This window comes from Coturnix japonica, chromosome 14 (genome assembly GCF_054131305.1).
Source record: "Coturnix japonica strain WE chromosome 14, WE-NBRP24, whole genome shotgun sequence".
Lineage (NCBI taxonomy): Eukaryota > Metazoa > Chordata > Aves > Galliformes > Phasianidae > Coturnix > Coturnix japonica.
The window spans coordinates 10,226,556-10,252,443 of NC_140676.1; the positions used below are offsets into that span (position 1 = coordinate 10,226,556).

The following is a 25,888-nucleotide window of genomic DNA, read 5'->3' on the forward strand; positions in this document are numbered from 1 at the left end:
TCATCTCATATGTAAGACTCCAATCTAAAATAATTATGTATTGCAGTGTTTCTAGCCTCTTTCTTTACTTTCAAGTTAATGTTAACATGTATTAGGGAAATAAATAAACACCAAACAGCTTAAGGAAATAAGAATGAAAATAAAGATAGGAAAAATCCATAGTCGAGGTGGAAATCTTATTCTAATCTAGGTAAAAAGAAACCTGCTGTCCACACAGATTTGTGAGTTGGGAACCAGACTGCAAGAGCGGAGATCCAAGTTCTGTTCTCCACCTAGTTTGATGCCAATTAATTTCCAGCTCCATTTCACTGTTAATTAGGCCTGTTCAGAGTCCAACTTTCCCAAGTCACAGATTGCTAGTAACCATGTGATCATGCAAATGAAGCTTCGCTATTAATGTTGCTAGTTAGCATGGAACAAAAATAACAACAATTTATACATTTCCACTTTTCATTCACTCTCAGTAGAAACAACTAGATGCAGATAAAGTGAAATCATCTGGGTTTTCAATAGCAAATTCTACCTATAGCAACTGAGAATCTGCTTTCATTAAAGACAAGGTTATCAGAAACCATAATCTTTTCCAGAGAGTCGATTATGTAAACTATTAACAATTCTTTTCCCTAGACATGTTTCTGGCTCTCTGTAGAATGCAAAGTTTCATGGTGAAAATAAAATATCTTACCAAGCTACTTTGGGGAAAAAAAAAAAAAAAAGAACAAATAAATTAAAAAATAGGGAATTGCAATTCATAATAAGAATCAAAATCTTTATATTTGGAGATAGAATCAGTCAGCTATGTACCCTCCTCAACAGTACTGCATTACAGCAGGAAACAAGTGCTTTATTTTCCATAAAGGAACTAAGGGTTTACCTACAGTTCCCAGATCTCTGCAGAGGTGGATAGCCCTGTTTATTGTGGGGTAGCTGATAGCACTGGCTATTAACACTGAATTGCATTTTTTTCTGAGCACAAATCAAAGTTTGATTGCTATACTGTGAATATGAATCACTAACTTCTGCATCATTTGGAAACACATCATTCCAAGTTCATAAAAACCAAGTTTCTCATTATTTTTCTTCTTCCTTTTCATAAATAAACTACTTTATCATAAGATATAGGCTAGTTGTTGGCAACTCTATTTCTACCTCTACTCTTTTGATTTCAGGATGAATCCTTTGACATAGGGCTTTATTATTTTTTTTACTGTATTTGAATGCAAGAAGGGATGCTAACTGTATCTCTTGAAGAAATGGTTATACCACATTATAATTTTTTACTTCATCCATACTGCGTTTACTTGTTGGTAAATCTCATACTCAGTTACTGTTATCTGTTATCATGTTATCTGTTGATGTTTTAAAAAGATTTTTCTCTTCAGAATTGCCATATTTAAAAACAAACAAACAAACAAAAAAACCTTACTGAATTCCAGGGAAGGATACCTATTCAAATAAATGGGGGACAATTCAAATGTTAGACATTAAAGAACATCCTTTAGGAGGATCAAAAACATGAAGTAAGTTGTAAAACCTAACAAATATTTCTCCACTGAATGATGTTCACTTGAGACATTTACAACAGAGGTGTCTGTTGCAAACATAATGTTGAAGTCAGTATGTCCCTTTTTTTTTTTCATTAAAAGCATTCAGGGGTTTCTGTTTGAAATCTAGTCAGTGGGATTCATGAGAAGATCCTTTTTCTACACTAAAGTAATAAATTAATTTTGCAAGTAAGAAAGTGAGAAGAATAACTAATGTGAACAAAACCGTCCGTAGTCATGATGGTTATTATCCAGCTACAGAAGAAAAAACCAAACAAACAAGAAAAAGAGAAAGAGAAAGAATGGCACTCAGAAATATATGTCTTTCTTCCTCCAAAGAAACTAAGATAACTCTAGATAGCCATTTTCCACACACAATATAAAAACACCATTGTTAGATGGGGTAATTCCAAGATACTGAATGAAGATTTTGAAATTCTATTCAGCAAAGACACTGCATGAAACGTTCACCAAACAAATGGAGTCAAAAGGAGATCAAATGATCCTTGAATGCATGGACTCTCAAAGTTCATGTAACATGGGAACAATCAACTGAATATCGATTCAAGGATTTCTTGTGCATTTCCTCATATCCAGCCTTTCATAAACCCAGGGGACTGATTCTCTTTTTACACCCCCTCTGATCCATTTATATGCTTTTGCTTCACATCTGTCTTAATGGAAGGATGCTTCTAGTGCCAAGATTTTTATAAATAGCAGCACTTAAATCCATGACAAGCACAATTCACACTGCTGTAGTCAATGGAAGTATGTCTCTAAGGCTTTGTAAGCTGTGTATAAAAGTGTTTCTTAGGCTGAAACCTGGCATGCATAGATTTCATGAAAACAGGAATCTGCAGTTCTCTTTAGAGGACAGTTAGATGAAAGGAGTATGGTTTTATGCTTAGCCAGGGAGACTGCTATCTCAGAAACACCAACTTATCAAGATCCCATTTATTTTTTGCTAGGTAATTACACGTCTAGCATGCATGTGGAGGAGTAGAAGTACTGAAATGTGAAGTTCCTCTGGATGAGTTTTCAGATCTGGAAGTGCTTTGCCAAAATGAGACCACAAGGTAAGTAAATTCATGACCCTGATTTCCAGCACAAGGTATATTGCCCTGTTCATATTCTGTCATGCCTATGCTTTCTGAAATAAGTAATATGCTAACAACCACAGTAGCTGTATCTAAGAGACGTTAATCTTCCTACTAACTCTCACAAAAGCAGAGAAATTGCATTCTAAGGTTAAAAACCTGAGCTATAAACACAGATTTATTTATGCAGGTAAGTATTTTCTATTTTAGCAGAGAAGTGCTTGCACTATCCTCAATTTTACACTTCCATATTTTTTTTTAACATACTGAAGACAGAGATTTGTAAAATGTTCTTCGTAATTAAATTTTTTGTTTCTATTATGCTCTGGTTTTACCTCTGCTTTCAATAATTCTGTCAAAGATTCAATAGCTTGACTGCCCAAAAAATCATATATGTCAGCCATCACGAACTGTTAATATTAGTACATAAATAAATAATAGCTCCTCCTCCAGTGTTCTTCAGTTTGTATTTAATGCACCATGAAACACCATTGGCCTTTGCCAACTTCAGTGTTGAGTGGGAAGAACAAGGAATGTTGTGCTTATCCTGAGCTCTCTCAGGAGTCCCTCCTCTTTGTCCATCTTGGGCTAAGTGCCAGTACATGTGCAGTGCTCCAACATCTTGGTATTGAGAAGGACTAATTCTACAGCAGATAAGACACACAACTGACCACGGCCTTATGAATCCAAATTCTGTGCTCCCATGAGTATGAACAGACTGTCTCACAAAAATCACCAAAAACCCAAGTCTATATAGAGAAAGAGAACACACCTCCACATGCAGAGCTCAAGAGTTATTACAAGTGGAACTGCCGTGCTTTACACGAAACCTGCTGCTGTGTCAGGACTGACCTGCTTGCTCCTGTTGAATCAGAATGAGGGAGGAGAGAAGCTTCCTGCTGAGGTCTCACATGAGGTTCCTCTTCTCTTGGCATTCCCTGCTTCTGAAAGTTAATAAAAAAAAACCACTTATTATTTGGCAGTAATTAGTCCTGAAAAGTGCTTTGCAAATACAGCTAATTGATTAAGTAGCCTGTGCAAAAGAATCAAAACACTAGTTTTAATTAACGTCCTTAAAACCTGCATACTTCATTACTTCACACAGAGTAAAAGAAATCCTTTTCATCAGCCAGATGTACAAAAGAAGGGAGAAAAAAAGGAGTACAGGTTAATTTCTCAGTGAGTCTTCTGTATTAATTATGCAGCCTTTTTCATCACCCTGTGCAAGATTTAACATTAAAAATATATATCTAAAATAACTTGCCTACATAAACAAAAAAAGGCTTTCATAATCTTGGTTCCAAACTTTACATCTGTACCCATCTTTAGTTCAGAGGGATAAGTACATGGATTCAATGTCTCTAAAAGCCATGCCTGCAGGTGAAACCTGTCTCCCACCAGCGATCTGGCACTGCCAGAAAGAGCCCAGAGCATCTGTGACAATTTAAGCCATCCTGGTTTTCAGCTCAGGTCATCTGCATCTGTTTTATCAAACAGGGCAAACATTCACATCTTTGACTTTCAAATACATGCACTTGGGATTGGTCAGCAGTGGTTATCTTTCTCAGGATCACAATGGTTGAAGTGTGAAGGGACCTGTGGAGGTCACCCAGTTCAACACCCTGCTCAAACAGGGTGTAAACCCAGAACAGGTTTACCAGGACCATGTGCAGATGCTGAAAATCTCCAAGGGAGGAGTCTCAAAAATGTCAATAGGCAACCATGCATCTAATACAAGTTAGAGAAACTGCAAGGCTCTACCATTTTTGCTCCCTATAACTGTAGACAGATACTAGTTAGTCAAATGAGGTTTGGAAGTGATCCAGACACAGCATAAGCCATAAGATCTAGTGGAACTCAAGAATGGCTTGTTAACACATTAAAACTTGCCTAGACTATGGAGACTACCCCACCACATGCAAATTAAATGATGACAAGCATTAGCTGACAAAAATTTGAATATTTGCACAATTTAAGCTTTTTTAAGTTTACATATTAGAGAGAAGACATCAAATACATACAATATACTCCTCCCCCCCCCCCCCCCATTTTTGCAACAACATATGCCAGAACATAGAATTTGGGAATTCAGCATAATTCTTTTTGAAGGCAATAGCATACATTTTACTTTTTCTCATGGGCAAAAAGTATAATACTAACCTACTGTGTACAGAATGAAGTCCTGCACATATTTCTCATGAGATTTGTTGTGTATAAATGAAGAGTTAGAAACGGTAATAGAGAAAATGTGCCTATATTTTCGTATACAGATATAAATCTTTTCTATAGAGATATTTGAAGGCTAGTAAATTGCCCCCTGCATATGAAGCTTTCTTTTTAAATCTTAAGTAAATTCCACTGCTTCTCTATTGCATAATGAAATAGCCAATCATGCTGAGGAGGTGATGTTAAGCTTGCCTGAGCTTGCAGCAATGGTTGAGAAGATTTCATACTTCAGAAATGCCATAAAATCCTTCATCACAAAAATTCAATTTTTTATAATCCCCAGGAGTCTGTATGCTGTATCTAACATTAAAATCTCAAAACAAGAAACCAAGCCCAGACACGTTCACCTCCCATTCAATCCTCTACCTTCATTTAGCTCTTTAAAACTTATTGTTCTTTTTTCTTCAGTGTTTTCTTTAAATTCTGATCCAATGTACATATGCACATGCATATAAATATATGAAATTTATTATTTTTTTTAATGCAAAATGATATCTAGTCCCAGTTTTGCCTAAGAAATAATTAATATAGATTCAAGCTTTATCATCCAGGTTGTCTGAAGAATAGCACTTTCAAAAGACAGAATTCTATTTTTCTAAACAAAGTAAATTAAGAATCGATTATTCTATATGTAACATTTACTACAAACAGCCATCACTAAAGATCCTCAATTGCATTAGCTTAGTTCAGATGTATTTACTGTAATTGTTTTACAATATAAGGCTGCACTCCATTCTGACAAGCAGCATGTAGAGTTCTGACAAGCACTTGCAGTTTTGCTGCAGCGTGAGAGCCTGTGCTAGACTCCTCAGACTGAGCCTGCCTTGGTCTTCACACTTGTAGATAAAAGTACACAAAGTGAAGAAACGTGTATGAAGAATGGCATCAACAGGGAAGTTTTGATCATAGCAGCATGCTTGAGACTTGTACAAAGATAAATAAGTTATATGTTTGAATGAATTTAACATTACATCCACAACTGCCATTCTTTGATATTCCAGTTACCAGTGTTCCATGCAGCTCTCAGTTGTGATGGAATGCAGGAAATAAAGCAGTATTTACTATTTAACACTCACAGGATTCATTTGGCAAATTAGGCTGTCCATTGTCAATGGAAATAAACTCTTCCAAAGGAATAGAGCTTATCCAGTAGATAAGCTCATTTCTGGGAAGACTTGGGCATGAAACATCCTGTTTTTCAGGGAGGAAAAAAAAAACAACAACAGCCTCTGTAGCTAACAAGTGTTTTAATACTGCCCTTTTATCTCTTCTGTGGCCTTCACTCTTTTTTTACTTGTATTATGTCTTTCTAGATAAGATTTGTTTGTCCATTCTTTTCATGAAAGTAATAGCTATTGGAAATTTTTCCAGATTATAAATTGGCCAAATTACTTTCACCCAGTGAGGAACAGACCTTTACCTTAATTCAGTCAGAGTAATAGTGAGTTATATCACAAATAAACACAAACTGTTCTTATGAGCACAGAGTTTAACATTATTTTCTAAAACATAATTGAACACTATTTATGGCAGTAACTAAAATTCATTATTTATTATTTATGTTATATCTCTCACCAAAGAGAATGTGATCAAACCAATACAGTCTCATTTACTAGATATCTCTCAGCAGAATTCAGATATTCACTAAATACTGTTTTGATATTTTTATGTTTTACAGAGAGGACATCGTGTTAAAGAAAGACCTCTCTCTGAAAAATAATAAAAAAATTTAAAAAAAATAAAAAAGAAATAAAGAAAGAAAAAAAAAAGGAAAATCTATTTGCATTCTGAATAGTTTCCTCTCTGAGGTAAATGAGCAATTGCCAGTTCCACTCCAAATTCCAAAGTGTACACTGAAGTCAAATGAAAACTGGATGAATGATCAGGCCCAGAAGATTGTGCCCTGTTGAGTAAAGTCCAGTTGGAAGCAAATCCCTAGTGATGTATCCAGGGGTCAACAGGTCAAGCAGTGCTGTTAAACATCTGCATTAATCACCTGGATGATAGGAAAGAGTGCACCCTCAGTAAAGTTGCAAATGATACAAAACTGGGCCAGATATTTGATATTCCATATGTTATGCTGCCATTCAGAGGGACACGGACAGACTGTAGAACTTGGCAGAGAGTACTCTCATGAAGTCACGAGGAAACAAAAAGTCCTACATGCTGCAGGAGGCCAACTGGAAAGCAGCTGAAGTCCTCCTTGCACACAAAGTGGGTCTATACTATCACACAGCTACTTGACTGAGGAAGAAGAGTAGCAGGGATGACTTGGAGGCAGAACTGTTCATGTTCTTGCCCTGTATATACATGCTTTGCCACACTGCCCACCTGTATGTGTCACCCTCAGACAGACAGCAGCACCAGCAAAGAGAAAACTGGCAAGAAGTTGCATCAATCAGATGTTAATCACGAATCTTGAATAACAAATGTCAGATGTAGACAGACCAAGAATAAGAGATGCTCAGTAGTCAATTTTCCACTTAGGAATAACCCAATATTTTCAAACACTTAATGTATGCAGAGCTGAAGATAGGACTGTATATATATTTTTTTTTCCTAACTACTCTCTTCCCTTTCTGAAGCATCTAGACAGGGAGAAGAGATAAAATGTGCTGTCTGAAAGGTGTATATCCTAGCAGCTTGCCCTCACATTGCTGGTCTACCTGGCTGAGTACAATACCTCACTATAGTTTTCATCAGTGCTGACGACATGTTTAAGAAAAAGACTTGAGATCTCTGAGGTTCAGTAATTGGATTTGGAGCCTTTAACCTCCTGGTCATAGGATCAGATTCAATTCCAGTTCATAGCATCTGAAAATCATTATCATCACTGATCTGTTCAGTGGCATATGTGAAATGAATGTGTGGTTCCAGTCTAGCTGCTAGTGGGAATGAGTCCCTTGTTGACCCTCTCAGTAGAAAAGCAGAGGATTAAATGAGTAAGGAACATTAGTTAGCTTTTTATCCAAAAGGGTGGTCTCTATGGTCAGAGTTGAGACAATTTATCTGGCGCGTTTTACTGCTGCTTGCTCTGCAGTAGTCTTGACGCATATAAAATTTCAGGCTGCAGGTGTACATGCTTGGAACCTTAGAGTTCCTACATTTATTTTGGATTAAAAGAAAAAAAGAACACACACAAAAAGAATAAAATCTGCATCCAACTTTCGTTTAGATATTTGTTCAACTCAGCTGTGTTTGATTCCAGTGTTTCAGAAATCTCCACAGGCCAGGATTGGCCAGCAGCAATGTAAACTGGATCTGGTTAGGGTGCCTATATCCAGAAGTAGTTGTGGCTTACATAAAATTGAACTACTGAAAATGTCACCAGAACAGAATCCACTGCCTCTTAAGAGATCTTAAGATTTCCTCACAGGAAGCAGAGCATCAGTTTTCTAAAAAGAAACAACACCAAAACAAAACTAAAAAGATGTGACGTTATAAACATCTACCTGACCTTACAATCTCTTATACTCAAGTAGCTCTCGACCTGTGCTAGTATCTGCACCTACAACTGGGGCACATGCAAACACTTGTTAATAGAGAAGGAAAGCACAGGCAGCTGATGAACCTGGCTCTCTCATATATATGATAATAGCTTTAACCTTCAGCAAAAAAAAACCAGATCACCACAAAATGTTTGCATTACATGCTAAACCCCCATAGCTTGTGGGGTTTTTTTGTGGTTACTGTTTTTTTTTTTCTTTTAAAGCAGATTATAAAGCCAGTCATAGTTCTCCCAGTGTCAGAGGTGGGCTAGTTTTTACAAAATACATGCTAAATTGAAACCTTTGGTCCTCAGCATTTTAGCAAAAAAATAGAAACAAAACAAAAATCCCCCACATTCCGGAATTTCATCATTCTTGTGCAAACTTTTTGACCTTTTGAAAGCCAAAGTTCAAAGACCACGGAGAGAGAAACAGATGAACTAAAGTGGAAAAACAATACTTCACAGAGATGCAGCGACAAGGTTTCAGAAGACTTAGGAACAACAACAACAGAACACTTCTTCTCTTGCCTCTTGCCTTACAAATCATTCACAGAATCCCAAATGTAGGCAAAACATTTGCTGAATCTCAAATGCAGTTCATATGGGTTTTAATGGGTTTTAACTTGTTTGGTGTGAATTTTTTATAATCAGTTTTTAGTTTATTTGTATTGGGTTTTGTTTCTCATAAAGCATCTGTTCTTGTGTTGCTTTTTACATGACTGGCACTCTCCTAGTGTAAATGAGTGGACTGACATTTGTTGGATTGAACTTCACACAGAGCACCTGTGAGCAATATGTGGTGCGTGTGACTTTCCTTCACAACTCTAGTAATTGTAATTGTTTTTGGCATGATATTCCCTGCCACATACTGTAACTTGACCTTTGCAAATAGTCATTTCATTTTTATGCTTATAAAATAGAGTAGCTTAATATTCCAGAAGAATCTAGTCCTGTTTACCCACAGAAATACAGATAAGTTAATAGCAGTAAATTTGTTTTTCAGTCAGAGCTCACTAGCAACTTTGGGAAGGCAAGTAGCATTACTATTTGAACAAGGCAGGAGGAACAATGTGGGAAAATATATATTTTTTAAAAAATTTTAGTTTTTAGGAAATAAATATAGTTTGGACAATATCTACTGTTTTTTTATGTTTACTCAAGCATATAACATTGTAGTAGATGTTACTATAGTAACACAGCACTTATATTCCATAGTAATATTTTTTAATAATAAAATGAATACCTTTTCAATAGCCCAACTGACAAGCTTTGCAAATGCAATATCTAACCCACTGATTAGATATTCCTTTTCTAGGGTAGAGCTGAGTTTTCCCCAACATTCAGCTCAAGGAATAAATGAGGGATTTTAAGCCAGCAGAACCTGAGTTCTTTTTTCATAGAAAGCAATTAGTCCATACTGCTTTATAAATGGTGAAAGATATGCAACAGCACTACTTCAGAATTAACAGAGGAAAAGAATTTCCTTAGGGAATTACATACACCCTGACAAGAATGTTAACCCTGTTAATAAATCTTCAAGCTTTCAGGTTGGTACATGCAGTGTGTCACTCCAGCAATGAGAATGAGTAGAAATTTCAGCATCAGACTGCAAAATGTTGACAGCCATAGCCATTCAAGTGGTTGACTACAATGAGAGCCTATAGCTTCAAATGTTCTGAACAGGAATTTTTGCAATCTAGAAGTTTTTTGCTACATGGAAATAAACATTCTGAAGGTTTTTACAGTTTATTTATCCTTCCATCAATGGTAACTGAGCACTCAGTTCCTATCAAAGTAGGGGGAGAATACTAAGAATACTAGAGGACACTGGTTAAAGGCTGTCCACATCTCCTCTCTCAACAGGTAGTTTGATCAATAGCGCATAATTTATTGAACCTGTCACTGCTTTGTTCTGTAGTAAAAGAGGTCCATATTATGTAACCATCCTGGCAACACTGACATAGTACTTACTAAGAGACACTGCAAATGAGGTTTGGCAGTGATCGCTTTCTTCTGAAGTGCTTGGAAGCTACAAAGCCACAAGTCTGTGTTAAGAATTTCACCACTTAGATTTCCCAAAAGGAAACAATATAAAGGAAAATGGGATCAGACTGCAAAGTGCTTACGGTAAATGAAAGAGCTATGAGAAAACATGTGGTCTCATTCTTCAAAAGGTTGGGTCTATTTTATATCCATGATAAAGGAACTTTATAATGCCACAGCATCTAGGGGAGCTCTAGATTAAATGCGAATCTGGCCTGTGATGGTCAAGTCATGAAAATTCAAAAGCGGTTACTTATTACTACTCACCTAAGTAGACTTCTGGGCATGAATGCAGATCATACTGGATAACTGAGTAGTCTATAACAGCTAAGAGCCCCTCAGTGAAAAAAATTAAAGGTGAAGTCCTGACAGTAAGAAATATTGTTAACTGGAACTTCACCTGGTATAAACGAGGATAACAGAAGACTGTGCAAAGCGTCTGAGTCACAGTGGCTAATACGCCTATAGAATATGATACAAACAAAGGAAAGAAAATATTTCATAGTTTGCAGTAATTCTTAACGTCTATGTCTGCCCCATTTTAAAACCATAAAATGAATCGAAAAATGCCAGCATCAGCTTCAAAACAAAGCAGAATTAGGCCCAAGTCTATGACCTTTTCTTCCTGCACAGCTATATTCAGTAAAATGGGATCTATTGGTTTCATTTCCCCAGCCCAGTATCCAGACAACCCTTCAAGCAGAATTATTGCTTCTATTAAAATGTGTACCTTCTTCTAACTCTTCTCGTTTTCTCGGCTTAATATGAAACAATTGAGAGTTATAGCAGCACATTAAGAAAGAATTATCATTATCAGCATCCTCAGAAGTTCTGATTAATGTAACTATCTCTTCCCTCTAACTAACGATGCCACTGTATGTACTAGTCCTTCTTGATCAGCTGTGTAATTGAAGCTTTGGAGAGTGCACTTCTTTTTTCTTTTTCTTTTTTTTTGTCAAAGTGGTCAGTAACTCCTGGCTGAGTAAAAGCATTGCTTTTCAATTAATACAGGTTTCTAAGTGAAAAAACACATATGACAAAAAATACAACAGGCCATGATTCTAAAGCCATCTGCTTCCAACAGTGTATTACAGTAATCCCATTTACTATACCTACTATGGCAACTCATATTCTCTGAAAACTGCATTGATGAGGGCATTAAAACAGATTATCCCCCACGCTAAAGCAGATACAGGGGTATCATTTTTTTTTATACATGTATGTACCCACAGAGATGCAGCTCCTGCACCATGGAAACAGCTTCCTAAAAATGGGAGGATCAGAAAGTCAGGGCCAAATAATGGGGAAAACAGGCCAGAGGAGCTGCCTGGCCACAGCAGTAGCCCATACAGAAGTTTTCTTTCTGAAGATCACAATGTGAGAGAGCCAATGGCACAGTGTTCCTCACTCCTTGCATCACAGATGCCCTGTTCACTTAATTCTGGGCTCCAAGGAGCACGTTATTTCACAAGACAGCTTTTAAAGGCTGAAAGGAAGCCTTGGAGCCCTCTATTAGCGTACAAAGAGGCTTAAAGCCTAGTGACATCCACCCCCCATTCCAAACAACATTAAGAAAAGCAGTTTGGGGGTGGCACTGGTGTTTGAAAAATGGCCAATAAAAAAAGAGAAAATTATTTCATTTTTGCTCTAAGCCCCTGTGAATATACTACTAATACATCATCTGTATAGATAGGTGCACAGAAAGAACAAGTACATTCATATGTGTAGCAATGGAAGCAGTAAAAAAAATAAATGTTACCCTTCACAAGTGAACTTCCATTTCATTTGGCAAGAGACATTTTCCTTTGAAACATATTTGAGAGGCTGGACAGAAAGTCAGTGTTGTTGTATTTTATGCTTTTCTAGAGACTGACACTTGGACATAACTTCTTTGTTTCTTTTCTACTCTCTTCAGGGGGTATGGAGGGAAGGATATTTAAAGTTGAATTTGAGTACAGGGGGACGTAGTTACTTGGTACAAACCTGATCTCCCTCCCTTTTCCTCCTAACTCCTTCTTCAGCTCTGTACTTTTTCTGATTAGGGACCCAAGTGACTGAAACAAGCGCCAAATTACCAGCCTGAGGCTAAACTGCACAGCAGCAAAATTCCAATTTTAAAAATCTGATTGAAGAACATGGGGCTTTATCTACATACCAGTGTGTGTGAAACATAAATGTTTTCTTCTTTCCTCCCTCAGCCTTGTGAGCAAATAGAGAATCCACTGGAAATACTCAAATGAGATCATATAAGCTGATAAGAAAACTCCCAAAAGCAGAAACTGTTAAGTCTGTAAAACTACAGCAGTGCCTGTGAGACAAACTTCATAAGACATTGTGCTTCCAAAGTCCCCTTTGTGTATACACAATGGCAATGTGAGCTGCTTCTGTGGGTGCACACAACATCTGTTTGCAGGGACCGAGAGGATTCTGCAACAGAGTCCCTTCACAATGTGCTCCTTTGACATGAGGAATTTCTATGTGGGCTTTTTCAACACCTCACATCTCTTCTGTACTATACTTTTGGGCACAATTACTTGTCTGCAATCTCCCACCCTTCCTGCAATGTGCTCCTGTTACAAGCTTCCCATTTTCCCTCGTAGGATCTCAAGTGGCACGATTCACCAACCTGACTGCTGTCTAGTTGAAAATGTATGCATCTTACTTTGTTATGTGGCATTAATAGAGTGAAATCACTGTGTGTGACTAGAAGCTCACCTAGGAACTCAAGATAATCTTTCAAAATAGGCACACTACATGCCCAAATACATGTACAATTAAGGAGCAAGGGCCTGCAAGGCTTTCCAGAAAGACCTATGCCCCACCGCTTCTGTCCAAGTTTAGAGAAGAGCACATTTGTCACATAAATGCTACAGAACCACCAGCCTCAGCTCCAGGGCTTCACTGAATGGTTCACTTCTCTATCATCCCAAAACATAGTTCATCTTTGCAAGTGGGTTTCATGCCCTGATGCTCTTTTGATTCTAGCTTTTTGTGTGATATTAAGCAGATCTGTTTTAGAGACCAGTATCAGGCATTTCTTGGTGAATACAGATTGATGTTGCCATAGGTAACATCAGCCACATAGGTAACATCAGGCAGGTGACCTCAAATGCTTGTGCTGGAACAGGAATGCTTCTTGAAAAATTAGCTTGGATTGTAAGATCTGAGAAAGATACCAGCAGCACAATAGTTAAGAAATTTAGCTTTTACTCTGTTTGCCTCTATAAACAAAGTTCCATACTCCATGTTAACCTATGTAGTGCATTTTGCAACTCTTTTCATTAACCATCATGCTCAAACACTAACATCATCTCACCTACAATTTACCTGAAGGACAACGGCATTATCCCTGGAGTCACTTCTCTTTCATTGTTTCATCTGCTGACAGCAACCCTGTCCTTTCCTAACACCACTCTTCTATTTAACTCTGTGCTGTCAGCCAAATAAGCAGATAAATAAGAAAATACACTGCACCATCAATACACTACAGACATATCTCCTCTGTGCTACACATGGTGGCTGTGTACACATGTAATTCTAAGTACATAAAAGCCTTCTTTATCTTCTGCTAACAAATAAGCATGTATTTACTAATGGACTTAGACCCATTCATTTGCAGCGCTTCACTGCAGCAGTGTCTGCAACTGCCTCTTACCCTGAGTGTAGCTGTATCCTGTACTGGTATCAAGGCTGGGTTTTTTGGGGAGGTGGCTCAAAACATCACTTTAGTCCCCATCACTAGACTGAATTGCACAGGAAGTTTACATGCCACTTCAAAATATTTCTTGTTAGGCCTGTTTTCTTTCATTTCAACTAATATTAAAGAGCCCAGGAAATCTGAGGGTGAGGAGGTTTTATTTTTAAGTAAATGGCATTTGGATTAAGTTACATTTGGAAGAGATTGCCAGGAAATAAACAGGAAAAAAGGGGCAAAGAATAAGTAACACCAAACAAATCAGACTGTAAAACAGAGAGAAAAGACTAGAGGAAAATCAATTAAAAAAGGATTCGGGAGAAGAAAGAATTGTAGAACATCTATTTTTGTATGCACATGCTATAATCTGTTTTGGTCATTATACAGTTCAGGAGTAAGAGAATAGGATTTGCCTCTCTAGAATTAAGTAGATGAGCAAGCAATAGGAAAAGCTCTACTGGGAACAGAACAGGACATTCAAGTACTCTCACAGGCCACTGGAGATACAGCAGTTTTCATGCTACGCATAAAGACTACCAGCAAAGCTTTACAAGGAATTCAGCCAGCTGAGTGGTCTTAAAAACAGGTAACACAGAATCAAAAGTGCTGGTTGCTGTTTCTGCCAGGCTGATTTTATTTATTTATTTATTTATTTTAATATGTAAGATATCAGAATGAGCTGGAAATAAAAAAATCCTTAATTAGGTTGTGACTGCTGAGGGAACAGCCCTTTGACAGTCTTTTCTGGGGTCTTTCCTGCTATCTCATAGATTACTGTTTATCAGAAGCTTGCAACGATTTTGAAACATAAATGTTTGTCTTTAGAATAATAATTTGGAGACATAACATTTAGGTAAGGTGATCCAAACCAGTGCTTTCCTAACTGCCTTTGCAATTCTATGTAACTCTGCATATGGAGGTCCTGGTATAGGTCACATGGATTAGACAGAAATCATAGCTGGTTGGCTGGATGAACACAATTATACTATTAAAATTATTTAATCAACCATTTAGATAATCAGTCAAGAAATGATCAATGATATGAACAAGACATTCATTCTCTCTGGTGAAGAACTTTCAAATCTGAATGACATGGCAAGGAACATGTGGGAAACACATTACTCTTCAAAAGAGTCTTTAACTGCATTAATTTAGGTATGTACATAATTACAAGACTCCAGTATGAAAAGAGCAGAATCAATGAAACTACTTTTCCATCTAAAATGAAACTTTTGTTATGATAAGCGGCAGATCTATTTTTAACCTTCTACACTCAGTTCTATTAACAGAGTAGTTAAACAACAAGGTACAGAATAGTTCTATACCACTAAAAATATTTCTTATTGGATGGTAGATTGAAGATTCATGTACTGTGTTAGTGGGAAGGGCAGGGGTCATATCTCTTAGTCATAATGGAAATGTAAAGAAGAAAATCCAATGGCATTTAGGGAGGGAAAGAAAAGGGAAACAAAACATCAAGGAGTAATTGGGGTCACATCAACTGAGCACAGAGACATTTCCAAAGCAGTCCAAGTGAGTCACAGGCAGCAAGAGTGAAAAGAGAGGGGCAAATGTTAAAGCAAAATTCATGTGGCCTTTTAAAGCTCTTCTGGCAGAACAAGAAAAGTAATTACACATTGTCTCAGCAAACATCCCCTGCATTCCCTGGTGTATTCTCAGAGAAATCCCAAGATGGAATTTTTATTGTAACCTGCATAAATGCTGTGCTGGTAACCCACTCCTTTGCACTACAGTTTTTAGAAGGTATCAGCCTCAGAGCACTGCTTGAAACACATGCCCTGTGAGATCTGCAAGGGATGGAAGAGAGGACCACCTGAAATTAGGAGTGTGCTGGGTAACAAGACCTCAGAAAGAGAAAAAAGCTGCAGCTCCACACAGTGCTAAACTTAATTTGGATTCTATAAAGTCATGAACATATAAAGTCTCCTGGAGCTTGAGAAGATAGAGGATGATGAGGAATCTCCCTACTGTCACACCCAATGTCATTGATCCCAAGGCATTATTATACTCCTGTCTGTATGCAGGAGCAGCTTCCTCTTTGCTTTGCCTACCTTAGTCCCTTTCTACAACATCTAAATATTTCTTGAATGTCTCCAGGGATGGTAACTCAACCACTGCCCTGGGCAGCTCATTGCAGTGCCTGATCACTCTTTAGGAGAAGACATTTTTCCTAATATCCAACCTGAAAGTCCTTTGGAGAGATACAAGTACATACATATAGGCATATGTGCACATGTGTACACATACATCTAAATATATATTTAAAAAAAATAAACTTACGAATAGATGAATTGGAGAAACAGTTCACACAGATATTTGCCAGTATGAGTATTTTTGGCAGGATACTTAGGCTTGAATGCAAACAATAGTGCTATATTACAACTCCAATAGTCACTATTGCAACAATTTGTATGAGACTTTCATCTTTACAAGTCTGAAATACTGTGTTGTCATGAAGTGCAACATGAAAAAGGAGGTAGTTGAAATGAATTTGCCAATTTGGAAGGTAAAGCATCCATTTTTAATCATCTATTTTTTTCCAATTATCATACTAAACAACAACAAACAAACAAACCCAAAGACCTGCAAATGGGATGTAAAGAGAAGTGATACTATTAAAAGAATAAAATTAATTTTTCTTATAAATTCTTTTTCCATGTACAAGTTGCCGGTGAACAATAAAAGATACTGAAGATTGCTGCAGAAATTAGGTCTTGACCTGAGTTGTTGAAAAATAGCTCACAGCAAATTGAAAACATAAATGGATTAGGTGAAGTTTCAAACAATAGATCAGAATAATGAAGACAAAGTTCATGTCATAACAAAGACTAATCATTAAAATTCATGAAACCGTCTCTACAGAAAATAGATAAGTCACTCCACATCTAGAATGTTATAGATAATGTACTACAGTGCTACAGGAAACTAACATACATGCACACAATAAAATCTATTTTCAGATTTAATGATGTCATCGTGACATCTGCCAGCAAAATCAAAGAAATTCAGATCTAAGATTGGCATGGTGGGTACTATCCCTGCTCCTAGGACCTCAGTAGTGTGCACAGGAACTCTGGGATGAGTTTAGCTGAACAAAGCATTCAACACTGAATCTGACTGTAATCATTCCCGTGCTTTCCTTAACAGTTCCACAGATGGCTGAGTTCTCCAGTTACACCAGCACACCAGTTACACTCACCTACCTTTGCTGAGTATCTCCAGTTTAACTGGAGTTTAACTCCAGATTGAGCTTAGAATTTGATTCATATGAATTACTTGGATTATACCTGTTTTAAACCTAGAGCATAAGCAGAACTGAATCTATAGTCTCTGTGTTTCTGAATTCTCAGATCACAAAAACACTTTCTGCTGCATGAGCACAGCTCATGCCACCAAGCAGTTGGGCAAACTGATAGCGAGGGTTTCAAAACTTATTACTTTAAATGAAACTACTCTTCAGGAAAACTGATGGATTTATAGTTATAGCTTCAAAAGATGAATCTAATTTAATGCCATCCTACAGATAGAGGACAGGTAGCAGCATTGCTCTCCCCACAACATCTGATCTGATTGCATTCCATTATGTGCTAGTTGGCTGTGTATTTACACCCACATTAACGTTCATTGCAGGTAAATAGTAGAAACCAGTTTTTAATGAGAACTGTCGTAAAACTGGTATAATTTCCGGTAGATTTAACCAGTCTGCAAATGTTGACTGCTACTGTAATATTTTACCTAGCAATATCATTACTGATTCTTTGATATACACCAGACTTGGGCTGACATGTAAGTACTTGATCAGCTCACCACTGTGCAGGCGCTTCAGCCACCACCATCTATTTTTATCAGTCATGAAAACACTTGTCAACAGAGCAATCACTCATTCTGAGACTGACATTGCTGCATCAAGCAGTTTATACTAGTCCAGTGCTGCAATGACATTTCTTAGACTTGTATTTTATGGACATTTTGTTTCTGGAATTTCTGAGGGTAGGAAAGGACTAAGCTGGTTGGTTAAATGATTAGAGTACTCCCTAATACTCATCCATCCAAAAGACATAAGCCAGTTTCAACTGTAAAAATCTATATATGGGCAACAACGTTATTACTACTGACAACAACGGCTTATTTTCGAAGTTGAATATGCGGCCAAATAACTCTCTAGATGGCAGGTAAACTATATATATATTCAGTATTTTACAACATACCTAGTCTTATCTAGTCTAATTGTAAGAGAGAGAGAGAGAGAAGAAAAAAGCATCTTGCAAGTATGCAACCTAGATATCATCTTATCTAGCAGAGCCTAAAGTAATGAGATATCGCCAAGTTTTCATTGGGAACGAAAGACAACTATATATCCTGGGTCAGTGTCAGTCACTGCCATGAGCCACTGTGTGGCTCAGCACATAGATTTTTAGAAGGCATTTAACTGCTTGTAAGCCCTATGAAAATTAAACCCCAACCCTCCCTTAAACGCAGAATCAGAAAACTAACAGCATACAACTGTGAACAAACTGGATGCTTGAGATTTTATAGAATAAGATTGATTGTGTCTATATTGCATGTTATTTCCATCCAAAGTTATATCCTTGATTTAAATGCAAAGACAATGGGACCAATTATGGCCAAAGCTGTCATCACACACATCTTTGAAGGATGAAAAAGGGATTTGGATCTGAAAAAAATGGCAGATATGGCCAATATCTGTCTCTTATACATCACAGGCAAGTCACTTGGATTTATTCTTTGCCTCTATAAGGACAATATATCTTGGTTCATCTGAATCTTCTATGAATTTTGATGGAAATAACCAGTAGAATTAGGCCCACTCTGCATCCTAACAACAGCAGTTAAGATGCAGACAAGTAAGTCTTTGCAGGTATTACCCTGTTGTCCCTCTTGTTTCTCTTGCATGTTTCCCTGTTAATGGCCATCTTTACTTTCTCTCAATATCAATTTTGTTGTTGTTGTTTGTTTTATGCCTGTATTGCCTCTTTTCTTGGACAACCATATTGCTGCTCACATTCCATTGGTGTCTCTTGTCCTTTTGTCAGTATATTTTTTCTCTTTTCCTGTACCAAGCAGGCATAATTCAGTTGACTTTTCCCAATTTCTCTCTGCTTCTACAGAACTAGAGGCAGCAGGAAACTAAACAGAGAGCTTTTGTCATGGGCATCATTCAGTCTACCAGCCCTACATGATGCTATATAGAAGGTTGGATAGGGCATTCCTGGAAACCCTGCTGTAACTACTGAAGGGAAAAGTACCTCTGCAATACAGACAAGTCATCTAAGAGGCACCTGAAATTTTGTTGGCTGATAAATCCTATTTATGTAGCATGGGCTCACAGGAAACTATCTAAGAAACTTTTACATCCATCTCGGGCAATAAATCTAATGCAAATTTCTGAGATTAATACTTAAAAATAACGTGAATTACGTGGGCTTTTACTCAAGCTACACAAAGCTCATAATACTAAATTGAAAGCCATGATGACTGTGGGCATTCTTCACTGAAACTCTGTGCAGCTAAGGATCATATCTGCCCCCTGTTAATAATTGATCCTCTACTGAAATTCTCAAAGTGAGGATCCAGCAGCAGACAAACCAGTGTCAAATGGACAAAGGTACTCGTACCCTTAAAGTGACAGAGATGAATCTATGTTTGCAATATTAATCTTAAAAGACTTACAGCATAATAGATTCACACTGGCTCAACATATATTTTAATGAATTAATTCCTACAGTAGCACGTACCGGAAGGAAAGGGAAAACATAAAACTAGTGGTATAAAAATAAAAAAAACTTGGACATTTAAAAGCACTGAAAGGCTATAAATTCGCACATTGCTACTCTCCTCACCTTCAGTATTGCTGAGTTCATAGAACTACCTTATACAAACTTTAAACACATGATATTGTTTTATGGCACCTACAAATAATAAAGGATTAGAGAACAAACACAAAAAAGGTAATTGACTTCAAGGCATCAACAGCTGCACTTAACACTGGAGGAGTGCCCAGAACAGTTGCTTTGAAATCCCTGTTTTTTCTTGATAAATATGTTATAGAATCATGAAACAAATCCCACAGACAAATTATGACTACTTATCTCTTATGTGTCATTCTCTTTTACATGCTTTATTCTTCCTTGTTAGTTTGGCATTGTTGCCTGGTTTCAGTACTGTATCATTTGTTTTTATGAAGTAATTACAATTGGAAATAAGTTTTGTAAACCTGATTTACATCCCTCCAAAATCTTCATAAACTCATTACAGCCTTAGCATTTCTGGTTTAGCTCTGGGGCCACTAAAGGCATTTTTTACCACATTTATTTGGACAGCAAGTCACTGAACTCATAATCCTGTTACAATAGTTTCTATATCCAAATGGCTCTCCTTGCCTCATCTATTTAGATACTTGAGGTTTTCATTCAAGCTGCTATGTTGTAACAATAACTGGTTCTGTCTATTCTTTAGTCTTTAAGAGCTGAAGGAGAATACTCAAGATCTAATATAACGCTACAGTTCTCTACCATAAACTTCTACTACACTGAAATTAAGTGATGCAAGCAAAGGTCATAATGGGAATGCATTTGGTAAAATCAGTGGATTAACAGTGACTGAACTGAATCAGCGCGTTGCTGAGTCACCAAATAAATACAAGAAGTCACCATGCAGCAGACACTGTCAGTACACTTCATGCAAGGAAGGAAGAGTATACAGGAATAAAGTAAAATTAAATATCTGCTTTGTTTCATACTTGAAGTTTACCATTGCATTTTTTACATTCTGTATATCTGGAATGTTTTGGGCCATAAGAACACTTACAATTTCACTGAACAGAAACAAGACTGAGTCAAAATCAAAAACTGATTAAACAAAATATAGCCAAGCACCATAATCTGCTGAGTGAAAAAGGATATAAATATCAATCCATAAAATTTCAGTATTCTCCAGGCTTTAAACTGGATTTACTGAAACTCTTAGATGCCCAGTGCATGGTATTAGCACATGCTGCAACAACATTGGAGCCAGAAGGACACTGCATTAGAGACAGACGTGGGCAGAGTTCTCATGGAAAGACTAACTTACGCTCTTGCATAAATATTTTGCACCATAAAATAACCAAAGAGAATCTGAAAACTTCCAAGGGTTTATCATGACACACACTGAAAAATCATTGAAAAATTTCATTAAGTTTGGACTTCAAATATTTAAATAGCAATTAAAATATTTCAGGTGTTACGGAATTGAAACGTTATTATTAGGATGTCTTAGTACTGAATGCAGTTTTAAAAGTTCAGCCTGACAGGATTATTTTCAGTCCAGTAAAACATTTTGATAATGTTCAATATTTAATTTATCCTGAAACAAAAATCTCATAATTTGCCCTCTGCTCTTTTTCTTTCAAGTGTTTTTGTTTGCTGGGGGATAGCACAGCGTGGGGAAATAATAATAAATCCAATTGGGATTTCCAAGGTGGGATGTACATGAGGGAGGCAATATATAGTACAGGAGAGCAGATGGAAAGACAGTCAGGTTAAATAATGACACCACTCCTCCCTACAAACCAGAATCATTGGTTACCCCAGCTTTCCATCCTTTCCATCCATTCTTTCTGAATAGATGGTTAAATTTAAATCCTGAAAATCTGCACAGATACAGAAAACAGTCTGGACACTGGCTAGAGAAAAAGTTTGCTAAGAATCCAGATAGCACACAGAGTTGCCTTCCCACTGAAAGAGAGTAAGAAAGCGTCTACAAGGAAACTCAGTATGATATTTCTAGAATATATAATCTATATACAATCATGATATGTTAAAATAATTGTTGTTACCTTCTAAGGATATAAACATGGCCGGTACGTAGACAGTTTTAATATCTTTTCATCAGACCAAATGACTTAATTAGAAGAAAACAGATGAGTTTTCAGAAACCCAAGCCCATCTCTAGTAATCTCTGGAATTGTAGGTTTAAGCATCTATTTTCCCCCAACCATATCAGTTACAGAAACAAAAGATATTAACCCTCACCAGCAGCCTTGCTTCGCTCAAAATAATGAAAAATTGTCTTCATATAGATTTATGCTTAGGTATGGAAATAGGGAGAAGAAATAAGGTTAAGAGCAGGGAGATTTTTCATACAGCTTGTTCTAATATCCAAGCTTGCAACACGAGCTTCCAGCAAAACTGTATCATTCTCAAAGAAACAAAATTATTCATGAGGAGACTAAACTTGCTTTTTTTTTTTTTTTTTTTTCTTCTTCTTCAATCCAGCCTTGTATTTTATGCCCATGAAAGATTTCAATTACCTGTTAAATGCAGAAAGCTGATTAAGGGCACTGTGTATCCTCCATCCAGACCCATCAATAATACTTAAGCAATTATGCAAAATTATTATTCATTCTTGTTAAGTGTTGGGGGTCTATATAACAACATCTTTGGAAGGAATGAAAGCACCACAGCACTTGCCTACTTAGCCAAGTACAGAGTCTGCTCTTCCAAGAATCACTGGAATGTATCACTTCAAGGCATTTCAGTTGTGAATGCTTCAAGTTACATGTGAAGGATATCGCAGTAAATATTATCGTGATTATGCAAAACCATCTGAAGAGCTCATGCTGATGGAGTACCTTAGAATAAGATGGGCTGTGAATAGGCATAGCTGCCTGGCCACTCTACATCCTGTAAAAGCTGCAGGCTGACACTGCTACTATGTTTTTTATACAATGGGGTACAGGCAACTCCAGGACCACAGTTAGACTGAAGTCCTATTTCTCAGTTGAGAGGGAGGTAGGCTGCAGCAGACAACACTGTATCTCTACAGAAGGATGAGAGCCTACAATGACCTCTGAGAAGTACCTAACACCGAACCTAAACCTCCAGGTTTTAGTTTAAAGCCACTGCCACTTGTCCTATCACTACTGAACTGTAAAATGAGTCCCCCTCTTGCTTGTGAGCTCCCCTGAAGTACAGAAAGGCCACAATGAGCTTTCTTTTCTCAAAGCTAAACAAGCCAAACTCCCACAACCTTTCTTCATAAGAAAGGTACTCCAGCCCTCTGATTATCTAGGTGGCCCTCCTCTGGACCCTCCTCTCTAACAGCTCCACATCCTTCTTGTGCTGGAGCCTCTCCACCTGGCCACAATACTCTAGATGAGGCCTCACAAAAGCAGAATAGAGGAGGACAACCAAAAAAAAAAAAAATCCAGTTTTCTCAGTTCCAAAATCTTCAACTAAACGCCCACTTTATCACCTACCTGAGTAGCAGCTCTTGCTGGTATTTCCCTCATTATCTTCATATGGAAATCAGTAATCAAAGACCCTCCCTTAATCCAGCATCAACAATACAGTACAAGTTTTTAATCAGGCTTCTTAGCAAGCCTCCTTGAAAAGGCTGGCAATGCTTCTAATCCAGCAGTTAGGCTTGTCAAAACATGGTAGCTTTGGACCATAAATCCTCCATCATGTACCTGAATGGGCTTGTTTGACTGGGAAGGAAGACCAAGCCTTTCTAATTGAGAAAAAAAAGAGGGAAGAAGGAAAATCCCACAAACACAGATTATTGAAAAGCGCACAAGTGAAAAAAAATCAAGCTGATTTAGGGGCAAGCACCAAATGGAGTTATTGACATGAAAGAATCACTCAGAATGAGATCACACCACACTGTGATCTCATTGTCGGCAGGATGGTTGAATAGTGTGTCTGAGCTGTGCTTGTATGTGCCAGTGCAAGGGATTGAAAGACCAGGGCCCACGAATCAAGCACTAAATACTGAAAACAAACCTTTGTTTTTCTCTTTGTCTATCAAGCAACTCTGAAAATGTCTGGGGGGAAAAAAAGTGGCTGCAGGCAAAGGCAGAAAGATGGTGGATTTAGGCAAAATAGCCCTGAGATTGGGGTACAGAATGCATATAGGACCATGCAGCTCTGGTTACTAACAGGACGGATTATTGCTGACAGGCACACAAATAGTACATATTATAAACTGTATGGGATGGAAGGTTTTAAGGCACTGTCTGGGTCAGGGGACACATACTCACAAACACTGCCGACCCCAGCCTTTCATCTCAGAAGAACCCCATGGTTCCAGCAGCACAGCAGCCTCTCTCAGGTTTATAAAAAGATCCTGTTGCTAAGTGCAGGTTTGCTGGTAGACATCTATATGCACCACTTGCCAAAAGGTGCCTTTTCCTCTTTTGACTTATTCAAACTTCTGTAAATTACCAGCTAGAAATTCACTGATTTTCACAAGTTTTAATTAAGATTGCTTTCTCCCTGCAGGATGAGAAATATTGGAAATAGCCTGAAAATGAGTCCCCTTGTTGCCAGGTGAGTTTCTCCAAACACACCCAGCCTCGATAATGAAGTGAAATTCTTATTGTCACTTCAGGTGGTAGCTAATTAGTATATTTTCTTAATTAAAATGCTTTTCCTATTGAGGTTTTCTTCATAAAGGCCAACAAGGGCATTTTGTTGCTATGACCACTGAAAATCAAAATGTCCTATTAGAGGAAAGGGACATCTGCTCTGGGATTCAAAACCAGCTAGAAACTTGCTGGAAACAACATGTGCAACTGCAACAGCAACTGGATTGATTCAAATGCTGAGCAAGAGCTTTGAGACCAAAGACTTTAAAATACAGAGGGACAAGATCTCAGCTCAGAAACTAAGCAACAGGAGAGGTGCCACTCAAGCCCAAATTAATGCACATACATCGGTTTGATGTACAGCTTTGTGCAAGCTTGAGACTGTTTTCTTCATTTTTTATTTCTTAAAAATGCCTTTAAAATTCCCTACTTTTTTTTCTCCCCTGTTGTTTTAATATTCATAGATCTTTAAGTAATAGACTGTTCTAAACTGATTTTGTGGCTCTGTAATTAGCAAGTTAACTGAGCCCCCATAAACCATGCCTTCAGGAACCCAAAGGCTTTGTTGTGGTGGGTGGGCTGCGTACTTGTTGGGCAGCTTCATTTTACTGTTCAGCACATACTTGTAGAGCTTGTGAAGGCTGCAAGAGCTGAGAAGGATCACTTTTGGGAGACTCGTTTAAGGGCAGAAGCAAGGTGGGTTTCATAGGGTATTATTGTTGCTTCAGTTTCTGGAACTTCATCCCCCTGCTTGTTCTTCCCTGGCAGTGCATGTATACCTATTCTCAAACATTCACCCTAACACAGAAAAACTAAAATATGTGAATTCCAGCATTTTGATTCATTTGTAGGAAAAAAATTAACAACTCTTCCTTTTTTTCCCCTTTTTCCTGTCAGTGGTGTTCAGATAACACAGAAACTCAAGTATTTCAAACACTTCAAGTTACTTGAAAGTACCTTGAAAGTGCCTCATTCAGCTTTTACTGAGTCTGACTCTTCCTCTGATTCCTGCAGAATGTGGAAGTAGGAGAATGCTGCTCTGCTTCCATCTGTCTCTTTGCACCTGAGAGTACAGAGAGGAGCTGTCATGCTGCAGATCTCCGTCACAGCCCTGAGCTGGGGTCACAGCTGTCTTTCACCTATTAAAGATAATTCTAGGCTTTGTCTGCTGTGTGGAGTGTTTCCTTCCCTTTTCTTTCTAGGTGTAACGTATAGCCTTGTCAAAGAGCTAACTATACTGCAAGTTCTCACAAGAAATAGAAGTGTCAGTGACTGAATACATTCACACCGACTTTATAATAAGTTTCTGTGTGGTTTTTTTACTTTTTTTTTTTTTTTTTTTTTTTTTTTTTAATAACAATTTGATGACTTGCAGAAGCACTTAATTTTCCCCTCTGGTGCTGT

At 37.6% G+C, this 25,888-nt stretch overlaps 1 protein-coding gene across 1 annotated transcript in view; it reads right to left on the minus strand.

Annotated features, from left to right (window-relative positions):
- SEMA6D (semaphorin 6D) overlaps nt 1-25,888 on the minus strand; it is a 488,676-nt gene that overhangs the window by 374,576 nt on the left and 88,212 nt on the right. Inside the window, exon 4 of the mRNA XM_085515489.1 lies at nt 3,494-3,585. The gene's annotated coding sequence lies outside the window, so the exon portion shown is untranslated. The remainder of the gene's footprint in view (nt 1-3,493; nt 3,586-25,888) is intronic.